General features: G+C 40.6%; 1 non-coding gene across 1 annotated transcript; it reads left to right on the top strand.

Moving 5' to 3' along the window:
* The first annotated feature begins 723 nt into the window (after positions 1-723).
* Positions 724-799, top strand: TRNAA-GGC (transfer RNA alanine (anticodon GGC)). Its single transcript has one exon. It is a non-coding gene; the product is annotated as a tRNA-Ala (tRNA).
* The last annotated feature ends 12,945 nt before the right edge of the window (positions 800-13,744 follow it).

Genomic DNA, 13,744 nt, shown 5'->3' with positions numbered 1-13,744 from the left:
GACAATCCCCATCCGCCACAAGCCAATCCCGCTACAAAAAGCAACAAATTCCATCTGAAACACTGAAAACAAATTCTATTACCTTGAAAAGTTAAGAAATAGAATTATGGATCCGAGGAGGAGTAAGACAATTTGTACAATACTCCGAGCAATGCGTAATTCTGTACAATGCATAGTATTCCGAGACTTATTCCGAGACAATTTGCATAGAATGTTTATGTTTTTGGTAATAACAACGTTTTACAAATACATGGTTTGAATAAATGGTATTGGGTAAAGTTTTGGAAAGAAAATAGATTAATATTATGCTAAGATATATATAAATATATATATATATATATATATATATATATATATATATATATATATATCCGCCTTCCCCACCTCTATTGTGTTCGTCCTTTATATGTGTTCCTATCCCTTTTCCTTATATATGTTCCTGTATATATGAGTATTTATTCGCCGTTTGGCGGGATTTCGTGTTTGAATGTGCATTTGGCCAATGTGGCTCATCTCTTTCTTCTGGCTATGCGTGCCACGAAACGCACTGTTCCTTTCCTGTATGATGTTCTATGAATTCTAACCAACCCACTGTCCTTTCCTCTTGTGTATTGTCTATTTCTCCTTTGGTGGGTGAAACAGTCCCCTGACGCCATCTCTTGGCTAAAGAATCGGGGCGCTTGGCGACATATTAGACCCACGGATCTCAGGGTAAATTACATATCCTCGATAGCTCAAGTGGTTAAGAGCATCCGCCCGGCAAGTGGAAAGATCCGGTGTTCGAGTCCCGGTCGAGGAAATATTTTTACTCTTGTGATCCCTTCCATTCCGCCTTCCCCACCTTTATTGTGTTCATCCTTTATATGTTCCTATCCCTTTTCCTTATATCTGTTTCTGTATATATGAGTATTTATTCGCCGTTTGGCGGGATTTCGTGTTTGAATGTATATATATATATATATACACATATACGTATATATACATATATATATATATATATATACAAATATATATATATATACACACACATATATATACATATATATATACATATATATACACATATATCTATATATACATATATATATAGATATATATACTACCTTGATCAAAAATTTCCCGGAATAACCACCGTGTGGCGCTCCCATCGTTCCGATTTGAGTTCTGTTTTTTTGTTAAATTGGTACATCTGTTGTAGATATTCCCTTTAAATCTTAGTGTCATAACTTGACATTTGCAAAAGTTACGTAGCCAAGAGTATATCTATCTCTGTGTGTGTTGGCGATTTTTTACAATTGCAGAAATGGATTTAAATTTGCAACAACGAACTTGTATTAAATTTTGCGTAAAAAACGGATTTAGTGGCGCACGGACGTTGGAAATGTTGGAAAAGTGTTTCGGCAACGATTCTCTAAAAAAAACGGTCGTTTACCAGTGGCACGAGCGGTTCAGAAGTGGTCGTGAGTCAATCGAAGATGATGAACGCAGTGGCAGACCATCGACATCGAAAGTCGGTGAAAAAATTGATAAAGTAAAAGAAATGTTGGTCAATAACCGCAAATTAACCATCAGAGAAATAGCGGAGGACTTGAACATTGCCTATGGATCCGCCCAAGACATTGTGGTTAATGATTTGGGTTTCCGTCGTGTAGCAGCAAAGTTGGTGCCTAAAGACCTCAATTTCATGCAAAAAAGAGACCGTGTTGACGTCGCAAAAGACATGATTTGCGAGGCTGAATCCGATCCCACATTCATCAAAAGGATCATTACTGGAGACGAGACGTGGGTTTATGAGTACGACACGCAATCCAGACATCAGGCAAGTGAATGGCGTTCACCAAATGAGCCGAGACCAAAAAAACCACGTCGTTTTCAGTCAAAAAAAGAAGGCAATGCTGACGGTTATCATGGATTACAACGGTGTAGTGCATCATGAATTTTTGCCAGAAGGCCAGACAGTAAACAAAGAGTATTATTTGGGCGTTATGAGACGTTTGCGTGAAGCAATTCGCCGAAAGAGACCAGAAATGTGGGCAGAAAACTCGTGGATTTTGCACCATGATAACGCACCGTCGCACAGTGCTATCATTATTCGTAATTTTTTGACGAAAAATGCAACAAATACCATCCAACAGCCACCGAATTCACCTGATTTGGCTCCCTGTTACTTCTTTCTGTTCAATCGAGTTAAAAAACCATTACGGGGAACGCGTTTTAGCAGCCGAGAGGAAGTAATGGAAAAATCGCAGGAAGCACTGATGGACATACCGAAAACCGAATATAAAATATGTTTCGAGGATTGGATCAAGCGCTGGCATAAGTGTGTTGCAGTCGATGGGGATTACTTTGAAGGGGACAATATAGATTTAGATGAATAAACTTGTATTTTTAATTTTCTGAATAAATTCCGGGAAATTTTTGATCAAGGTAGTATATATATATCTATATATATATTATAGAATTATATTATAGATTATAGAATTATTGGGCCATTTCATAACCACGTATGAAACATGGGTCCATTACTTCACATCCGAGACATAAGATTAATCAAAACACTGGATTCAAAAGGGAGAACTGGCTCCAAAGAAGGTGAACACCATTTCATCTGCAGGCATGGTCTTTGGCGTCGGTATTTTAGGTTGCGCATGGGATAATTTTCGTTGACTATCTTGAAATAGGGAAAACTATCAACGGCGAGTATTATTGTGAACTTATTGCAATGTTGGGAGTGAAGAAATCAATCAAAAGCGGCCGCATTTGGTTGAGAAGAAGAAAGTGTTGTATCATCAAGACAATGCACCAGCTCACAAACCCGTCATTGTGATGGCCAAAAAATTCATTAATTAAAGTTTGAATTGCTACCTCATGCTCACCCTATTCACCAGATTTACCCCCCTTCGGATTAATTTCTGAAATTGCAAACTTGTGAAAATGGCTCGGAGGTCAAAGATTTTCCAAATGTGAAGAAGTGATGTTGGCTTTAGTTAATGGCTATTTCGAGGAGTAAGACAGTTCTTATTATAATGAAAAGGGTATCGCATCAATTGAACATCGCTGGGAAAAGTGTGTATATAGAGCTGAAAGGGAATTTTGTTGATAAATATAGATGGCTGTTAAACAAATACTAAACAACGTGGCATCTTCAAACTTGAAACATATGCTTTATAGATTGCGTACTTTCTAATACATTGATATTTTTCAAACAACTACCGCCATTTCTAGGTCAGGCTGGGTACTTCTGGGACCACTGTCGCATATGGGAAAAAATAAGTCATACTACTATTGACACAGATCTTGTATAGACACAGTTTTACGAACTCTGCAACAAATTGGGAAATCTACTATGTACACTAAGAATTATTACTTAAATTGGTAGCATTTACACACGGATAAAGAGGTAGTATATTCAGTTGAACGGTTAACAATTGCGTTCATCTTTCCCAGGTTAAGTCTCACCCAAGTACCAATGTGACAACTAAGGTAATACAAATCCGAGGGATACCATACCTCGGTTCGGTTGTGTGTTTGTACCACGGCATCCTCCTTTGGCACGATTCCTCGGTTGATGGAGGTGAAGTCATCTGTTATCACTTCTTCCTTGTCCGCCTTCCTTTCTTTCTTAACGGTCACCTGGGGACAATATCAATGCCCGTCAAGTACCATACTGACTGACACCACTGCCAACATCATTGTTCATCGGAATAAATGTAAAAACCCAAAGCCGTACTCTTTAAGGGCACTAATAGGTGGAATTAAAGAAGGGGTGAGCGAGAAAACTATAGCAACCACTCAATCACTCCGGTATATGTAGGCACATTGACTGTCGTCAACACAGTGACCGTCAACAACAACAGCACAGTGACCGACGGGTCACTGGCGTCGAGAGAGTACTTTGAATAAGGAGGGCACAAAATTGTCGTAGACAACTACTACTTGTTTCCAGCTCTCAAAAGAACACCTTTGGAGGACAGAAATTCAAGTTAGATGAGGAAGTGCAAGAAGCAGTGGTCAGTTGGCTTTGTGTGACGTGGCGGGAGAAAGGTATGACGCCGGTATTAAAAAGCAGCTTACAGGGAGATGCAAAAAGTGATTGATCTTCAAGGCGACTATTTAGCAAAATAGCTGAATGCTCAACCTTTCCATACGATGTACCCAAAGTTGAGAGAATAAATTTGATTTTTCAAGGAAAAAAACAGGAGACCTTACTTTTCGTATTGCCCTCTTAATTGCATTACTTTTCGAACGTACTCTGACAGACGTCGGATAGAGTACCCTCTTCCCAAGCCAACCTCATCCTCTTCCGTAAGAGTAGGACCTTAGCTATCCCTGCCAACAGTGAGGAACACACTTGACTAGGGGGACTTGTGAGGGATAAACCATAGCTCTTCCGTGTGCCTTCCCTTTCTCCATACACCAAACACCGCCTCCTTAGAGCACCAAAATTTAAAGGACGACTCACCTCAAACGACAGAGGATCTTCCCCATCCTCCACGCTCCGAGGATCCACTCTCGCAACCCATTCCGCCCTCTGCTCCTCCTCTCTCTCCCTTACGTCCACACTCTCATCCTTCAGCACAATCTAGAACGCAAGATTCCCATTTGAAACACAGCAAAGCAATAAAACAATGCACTCTACCACATTGAGCGCAAGTCTACCCACAGAGACAAGGTTGACACATCACTCTAAACTTTGAAATTTTTTGGGTTAGTTTCACAAAAAACACTTTTTCAAACAAGTTTTTTGCATTATTCTGAAGGTGTCCATGATATCTACGAGGTGTACAGGGTTGCCCCCAAAAGTGGTAGGACTGATTTTCTCTGGCGCGAACGGAGCAGTAGAGGGGGGTCTGCCTGGTAGGGTAAGTTGGAGGGGGCTCTTAGCAACAGATCGACACCAACCTCAGTCGCCTGCGGGCTGTCGTTGAGTGAGGACACCGTTTTTATTGAAGCAAGTTTTTTGTCCGCGTCGAAAAACAAAATGAATCTGAATTTGGAGCAACGTTATTCCGTGAAGTTTTGTGCGAAACTCGGGAAGATGGCAACTGAGACCCTCGATATGATCAAGCAGGCTTATGGGGACACTGCCTTAAGCCGTTCCACAGTATTTGAGTGGCACGAGTTGTTTAAAGAGGGTAGGGAGCTCGTTGAAGACGACCATCGCTCCGGACGGCAAGAACCGACACGAATGTGGACAGAGTGAGGACACTGCTGAACACAGACCGACGCTTAACCAGTCCAGAAGAAATAACAGATCAGTTGGGTCAGTCTGCATCCAACGTCCAACGCATTATTTCACAGGAGTTTGGCCATGCGCCAAGATGTGCGCCAATATGCCGTGCCATGGCGCGCTTGTCGTCAGACAGCTCCTGGCGAAATACGGCGTTGCCACGTTGCCGCACCCGCCCTATCCTCCCGATCTGGCACCACCGGACTTCTTCCCCCTGAAGAAAAGACAGCTCAAGGGACGATGTTTTTACTCGATAAAGGCCGTTCAAGAGGCTTGGACGAGGGTCATCAACGGCATCCCCATAGAAAATTTCCAGCGGTCCTACGGGGAATGGGAGCAACGTTATACTAAGTGTGTAGCAGCTCAAGGAGCATACTTTGAAGATTATTAAGTCGATGTAAGTATATCGTCAATAAAATTCTTGTTAAAACAATCAGTCCTACCACTTTTGGGTGCGACCCTGTATCTGAAAAGTAATGGCCGTTTTCTTATATTTAAATAATGGCAGGTCTGATAAAAAAAAACTCCACATTCAGCGGTGCCATATATTGATTCCGTTAGAAACAAATGAAGTTATTTTGTTTCAATTCTGCGGTCATTTTGAGTGTCGACGAATGCAAAAGAAAACACTATCCACGGATGTCGTAGGCATAGCACATTAGAACACGTCTCCATACTTTCGCTACTCAAAAATCACTTTGATTAATGAAACAACCTCAAACCTGCACATGAATGTTGAGGGGAGGGAATGTTACTTCCACATTCCACCAGACCAGGAGTGTTTCTGATGGTCATTTTGTTTGAGGTGTGTGTTTGCATTAGATGGCACATATCTTGGCCCAGTTATTTAAACCGCCCGGGCTGAACCAAGCCCACTGAATGCATCATATGACCGCCTACATATCCTTTCCCACCCCCTTGTTCATTTCCTATTGGTCCCTTTACCTCTCCTTCCCCCACCTCCTCTCCCCCGCACACGTCCTCTCAGCTCTTCCACCTGAGAACACCATTCTGAAGATGACGGCCGAACTGCCGAAACGTCAAAACAACATATTGTGAGTGTCCTTTCTTTGTGTTTCTATATTCTAAAACTCTATACCTACGTAAATATAAGGAAAAGGGATAGGAACACACATATATAAAGAGGACGAACAACACAGGAGAGTATGCAGGGAAGGCGGAATTGAGAGCAGATATCACAAGGGTATATACCATTTTTATATATGTATGTATGTATGTATATATATATATATATACATATACATATATACTATATATACATATATATATATATATATATATATATATATATATATATATATATATACATGCATATATATATATATATAACGATTTTACGGAAAAACTCACACTAGCGGCACAATAAGACACAATATAACACAAATATAATAGAATAGACACATTTAAAAGAACACTCACACCGTAAATTGTTCGAGCTTTTGGCCCTCTCAGAGGCCTTCTTCAGGTGAGACTCACTTGAAGAAGGCCTCTAAGAGGGCCGAAAGCTCGAACAATTTACCATGTGAGTGTTCTTTTAAATGTGTCTATTCTATTCTATTTGTGTTTATATATATATATTAAGAGCATCCGCCCGGCAAGTGGAAAGATCCGGTGTTCGAGTCCCGGTTGAGGAAATATTTTTACTCTTGTGATCCGTTCGATTCCGCCTTCCCCACCTCTATTGTGTTCGTCCTTTATACGTGTTCCTATCCCTTTTCCTTATATATGTTTCTGTATATATGAGTATTTATTCGCCGTTTGGCGGGATTTCGTGTTTGAATGTGTATTTGGCCAATGTGGCTCATCTCTTTCTTCTGGCTATGCGTGCCACGAAACGCACTGTTCTTTTCCTGTATGATGTTGTATGAATTCTAACCCCTGTCCTTTCCTCTTGTGTATTGTCTATTTCTCCTTTGGTGGGTGAAACAGCCCCCTGACGCCATCTCTTGGCTAAAGAATCGGGGCGCTTGGCGACATATAAGACCCACGGATCTCAGGGTAAATTACATATCCTCGATAGCTCAAGTGGTTAAGAGCATCCGCCCGGCAAGTGGAAAGATCCGGTGTTCGAGTCCCGGTTGAGGAAATATTTTTACTGTTGTGATCCGTTCGATTCCGCCTTCCCCACCTCTATTGTGTTCGTCCTTTATACGTGTTCCTATCCCTTTTCCTTATATCTGTTTCTATATATATGAGTATATATATATATACATATATATATATATATACATTATATATGTATATATACATTATATATATACACACATTAACACGAAAAGGGTAATGCTGAGGACAAAGACCAGTCATATGTGAGTATCGCCCAATCCACGACGCACTCTGTGGGGTGTGGTGCTTATCTTTGGAGCTTACCTTGTCATAGGAGGGGCAGTCTTCAGGGTCAACCCTCTCCTCCTTCACTTGGACACAGCCAGGGCCTCCCTGGAAGGCACAAGAGGAGGGAGGGACGCTCAGTGAGAGAGAGAGAGACAGATAGCACCACTAACAACAACACAAACACCCTGAATCACCCTCAGTCATCACCCTCTCTATCTCATCGTCAAAGAGTATGACATGGACCACTATAAGCTATCTTTAATTCACTAGATCACATTCTCCCATTCTGTGTGTGCCCAACCTAAGTCTTGGCTAATTTACTTTAATATTCCTGTTCTCATATATATATATATATATATAATAATATATTCCATCTCTCCATTTGATCTTTTCTTCTGTTTCAACAATTATCTCACCTGACTTATTATCCCAAATACTACTAACACACACCTCACACAGACCTAAAATATCTATATTTCCCCTTTCCATCTCTCGCTTAACATTCTCCAATTTCCCTGTCCTCATCATTGTCCTAACATTCCACGTTCCTATTCTAACTAATTTGGTCTTCTTCTCCTGCGTCCTCTATCCTGTTGCTTCCAGTTTTCCCCCCCAAGGGTTTCGTGGGATGACGACCACAGAAACCTTGCCTCCCCCGCTGCCAGGCACGACACACGGCCGATTGGGCCGAGCCCTGTCGTAATTAATGATTATGTTTCCATGGCATGCATACTCTCTTCCGTTCCTTTCCGTATTCCATTAATTTAAAATTGGGGATGAAAAATTGTTTCCATGACGTCACAAAATTCAGGGTTTTAATATCCTGAATTATTTAATTCAGGGATCATAGTAGGGATTTATATAATAATAAATAACTATCATCGAAATAAGGATTTTTTGAGTTGCCCAAGTAAAGTGTTTACATATGATCAGCTTCTTTCCTTACAGAAAGGCAACATACTGTTACCATGACCACAAAGATTGCTTATGTTCTTCCAATAATAAGAGTAGGTTCTTACTGGAGGTTCCACTTACATTAAAGTACACCCATTGGAAATGAGGAATGTTTTTTTAAACAAAGAGATACCAGATTCCAGGCAAAGAAACCAAAAAAAAAACACTAATAAAATAAAAAAATGGAGCATTTCAATTCACTGCTCAAATTAGGTCAAAATGCTCTATGCTGCTCTATGTCTCCCAGCAGGAACACACGCGATTATGTCCTCTAACTGATCGTATATCCTATCGACCTCTTCTTCCTTATGGTTGCCCGGTGGAATGTAGACCTGAATAATAACCAAGTTCGTCGGTTCTGCTTTTATCTCCACTAGTAGTATTCTATCCGTCACCTGCTCTATGTTGACTACGCTTCTTCCTACCTCTTCATTTAATGCTATGGCAACCCCTCGTTGGCTCTCATCCCCGCCGCTGTATATTATTCTATATTTATCACTCCAGGAATCCCAGCTAGCCTTCCATCTCACCTCTCGCATTGACCTCAAACATTATCTAATAGTTCCTCTTCCCATCTCTCGCTTCTTCTTCGTTCCTTCTATCCAAAACATCCTATTCCTCCTATCCCTACTGCCTCATCTGCCATAAACATTCTCCCCACTTTCGATATCCCTTCTTCTGTCCACTTTTAAACCTTCTCTCTCTCTCCATATCCTTCCCTCTACACACATTGTAATATCAATTAAGTGCATCCACTTCTACATACATACACCTATCATCATTTTATGCGTCTATCTTCCAATGACCATGTTTCCATAGCCACACACAACTAGCATCACAGTTTTAAAAGAGTTCTTCCCAAATTTTATATATATATATATATCCCTCCCCGGACTGCAACCTTGACGTGGTGGAAGGGCTTGTGCACTCCGATGAACCCTAAAGCTGCTCTGGTGGGAATAATGATAATTGCTCCTGGCGACCCATGCCAGATATGTCGAAGGTTAGGAGCCAGACGAAAGGTAGTATCTATGAGGAAGGAATCTGGCCGGAAGACTTTGTGAGTTCAGTTTTAGTTCCTATATTCCAATAAAAAGGTAAATGCTACATCATGTGAGGACTACAGGATGATAAGTTTGATATCCCACGCAGCTAAAGTTGTTTTCAGGATAATAAACAAAAGGATAGAGAGAGTAGGGCAAATGATTACTTAGGGGATGATCAGTTTGGGCTTAGGAAGGGGAGAGGTACGCGTGATGCAATTGCAGTAATGAGATTATTAATCGAGAGGAATATAGAACACAACCAGGAGGTATTTGCTTGTTTCGTATGATTATGGAAAAAGCGTTTGATAGAGTGAATTGGGAAAAACTAATGAATATATTGCAGAAAGTAGGAATAGATTGGTATAGGGAAAGGAGGCTAATCTTCGCAACCTGTACATGTCTCAGACTGATATCAAGTGCGGGTGGGGAACGGGGAGTCCGGATGGGCAGTGTTAGGAAGGGGTGTAAGGCATGGGGTGTGTCCCATTATCACCGTTGCTGTTCAACCTGTATGCAGAGGAAATGATCAAAGAGGCATTATGGGAAGAACTGGAGGTAGGAATGAAAGTGGGCGGGGAATGCATTTAAAATCAGTTACGTTTGATTGAATGACAAAGCTTTAGTTTGTCAGTCAGCCAATAGAGGGTCGCAAGCATTGCAATGAGTGAATTGGAGATTCAGTGCGACAGGTATGGGATGAGAATCATAATTAATAAAACCAAGGTCATGCGATTTTCTAGAAAGAAAAACGCTAAGCTAAACATTAGAATAGGAGGGCAAATACTATTAGAACAGGTAGATCAGTTTACGTATCTCGGTAGTGTTTTGGACCAACACGGTATCAAAGTAGTAGGGACGTAAGGAGAAGAATTGCGCTATTAGGCAACTAGGCTTTCACAAGGAGGAGGGAGTTAAGATGAGAGGGACGTTGATTGTAAGGATATTAAGAAAAGACTCGTTAGAAAACTTTGATATGGAGCGTAGTTATGTACGGCTATGGAAACGTGGTCATTGAAGCAGGAGGATAGACGTAGACTGGAGGCTATTGTAGATATAATGGAGAAGAATGGAGAAGGTGAAATGGACCGAAAGAAGGAAAACAAATGAGGAAGTACTTGGTATGGTGTAAGGCAAAGGGAGGGGTTTGTTGGGAGATATTACTAAGGAGGAGGCAGGAAAAGTGGATGAAGGGGGTATTGACCGGCAATAGTGGGATGTTGAAGACTGTAATTGAGGGGAGAATGTTTCAACATAGCCTTTCTCAGAAACCACATAACCTTCGTTTTATCTTTAGCAAACAGCTATTACTTGATTTTTTTCACTTTGCCATCAGAATGATTGCAATAAACACTTCACTAATACACTCGCCTCTTGAAAAATTCAATTCAAAGATCTGACATGAGGAGATTTACCATTTGAACACTGCTTTTACGAGTTGGAATTATCTCTCGACGAACATTACGACACACTGAGCCTCGATTCATAATATTTGGCATCCAAATGACATAACAATGTAAACAGAAGTGTTGCCAAGGGTTACCAATAACAAACGAGGGGTGTCACAGGGTTACCTATAATTTTCCCAAATGTATTTTCCCGAATAGCATTTTTCCCGAAAAGTCCCCTTCGAGAATGAGTATTTCCAGAATGCAATTTCCCGAATAATAGTTTACCCAAATGAGTTTTAAAAAAACCACCAACCCGACCCGACCCAACGTACAAAACCGTACAATCCGTAGAAAACCGTACAAATCCGTAGAAAACCGTACCACACAGTACCAAACCGTGCCAAACCCAAAGAAAATTTTAGATGCAACGAATTGGAACACTTGCAGAATATCGTACACAATATTGTATTGAGATTAAAATAGCGGAATAAAATTTTGATTTAAATAAGATTTTGTTCTCGGGGAGAAATTATTCAGGAATTGCATTCGGGAAATGGCATTAGGGAAATTACATTCGGGAAAACGTCACTCGGGAAGGGGTCAATTCGGGAAAATACTATACGGGAAAATGATGGTATTCCGCCACACTAACCGCTGGCCTTTTTTTCTCGAGTTCTCTTGCAGACCTCACGCAAATTCTCTTGAATTCGCTCAATTCTCCCAGTTTTTTACAGCAATCACAGCAGGCCGTGGATGGAAGGCCATCTTCTTCATTTACCTATCCAAACACAATAGAAATAGCGATCACAAACCTGCGATAGCGTTGTGAGACATCATATTAAGTTGCTCAGTCCTCCGGAAAACTTCCGTTTCCAACAAATATCAGAAACTTCGTCCATTGAGATCCAGTTGAAAAGTAATGAAATCAATATTTTGGTAACTTCCACTCGAGAAATTAATCATCCCGAAACGAATTTGAGGAAAAACTTATTTTCAATCATTAATCAATTACTATCAACCACTCACCTCTAATTGTAACAAGTTCTTAATTACCTCAAACAACCGAGTTCCAATTGTTCCACTTGACTCAAAAACATTTAAATAAGAGCCATCGACATCAGTTTTTTGACAAAGCCTGCATGTAAATAAACTAACGTCGACTGACATTGTCAAGTGATAATATTCACTAATATCACGGCAAAATTAATTAATCGCCACTGAGGCAACGTCAGAAGTTAAACCATTCTAAACTATTAAACCTATTCACTATAAATCTCTCGTCTCTAAAATAAAATAAACTTCGCCTGTGCAAAAAAATCATGACGTTAGATCGAGCCTGTAATACGTTGCAATCCGAAATTCCACACAAACAACATTAACCCACCACCGTTATATTTTCTTAAAGGAATGCATTGCTTATTAATACTTGTAAATTAATTTGCAATCACATTTGCTTTAGAAAGAGATGATACGTGAAACCATGTCAAAACACACAACTTTCTCCCGAGCAACGATCACATTAACAGCAATAATAACAGAACGCACGTAACTAACAACCCCTTCAACTGTTTCGCTCACGAACTTTAGAAATAATTGTTCGTTGATATACTTTTTTGCGTAATATTTTGTCGGCACTTACCTTAGAATTTTCACTTAGATTGGTTTGCTTTAAGCATGCATTGCATCACACTTGAAACTTAAAAACACGGCAACTTTGTTTAAATTTCCGGTTTTTCAATGAATCCAAACGATACATTAGAGTTTAATCAGAGATAACTCACTCTATGGGTGACATTAGGTCCGTTGGCCACATTGCCGAAGTGTTATATGTCCGACATTATATCAATCGTGCCGCCGTTCTTTTATATTCAATATAGTAGGCTCGAAGATCATGTACGTAGGACATTCCTCGATCCCTACTTGAGGTGCTTTGTGGAGGGCACTTTGAGTGAGTACGGCGTCCGTCGGATGGGACGTTAAGCTGCGGACCCCTTGGCGCCTTTCGTAAAGAGTAGGCTAATGCCGACGCCGGGTTTCTCTCCACCCTTCATCCTTTCCTGTCCATCCCCTATGGCGCAAATGACCTTAGCTGTCGGTCGCCTCCCCTAAAAACTACTACTACTCGAAACGTTTGCTTTAAGCGATAGGCATTACGTAAAAGCGCACTGATTTGGTGTACATAATTTTCATATTCTCCGTAGCTCTGTTATTGTTCCTCAAAATTGTCACAGAAGCTCGTGTTCCCGAGTGTTGTTTACCGCAATGGATCCAATGTTTGATTTTACTTTTCGTGGAGTATGTAGGAGGGGAAGATTATTGGACATTTTTATAAATAACAGTCCATATTAAGCCTTGGTTGTGGAAACGATGGAAGATTTGTAAATATAAAATGAACGTCCCAACGGTCTTGAAGCAATGAAAACGGGATAGCCGAGAACGTAAGCTTCATTGGCACTAGATTTGAAAAGGGAAAAGTAAGGTTTGGGACAGGGAACACACACAGTAGGTCTCTTGGGTGTGTTTGAGAAACAGTGACCCGCCTATACCTGAATCACATGCTAAATAAAAAATAAATAATAAATATCAAACCAAACTACAGCCTCTCTTTCAATAGTGTGTGATAAGGAATAAAAGCACTCCCGTAAATGGCATTCACACACGCACAAACACAGGGTTTACAAGGATTTCTCCTATTATAGTGACCCGCCAATCGCGCAGATTAATACGAAATAATAAAACAGATGCACGAACGCTTACGCTCATTCACTCAA

The sequence above is a fragment of the Hetaerina americana genome, unplaced genomic scaffold (genome assembly GCF_022747635.1).
Source record: "Hetaerina americana unplaced genomic scaffold, ioHetAmer1.1.p SCAF_39, whole genome shotgun sequence".
NCBI lineage: Eukaryota > Metazoa > Arthropoda > Insecta > Odonata > Calopterygidae > Hetaerina > Hetaerina americana.
This window is presented reverse-complemented; position numbering and strand designations above follow the sequence as displayed.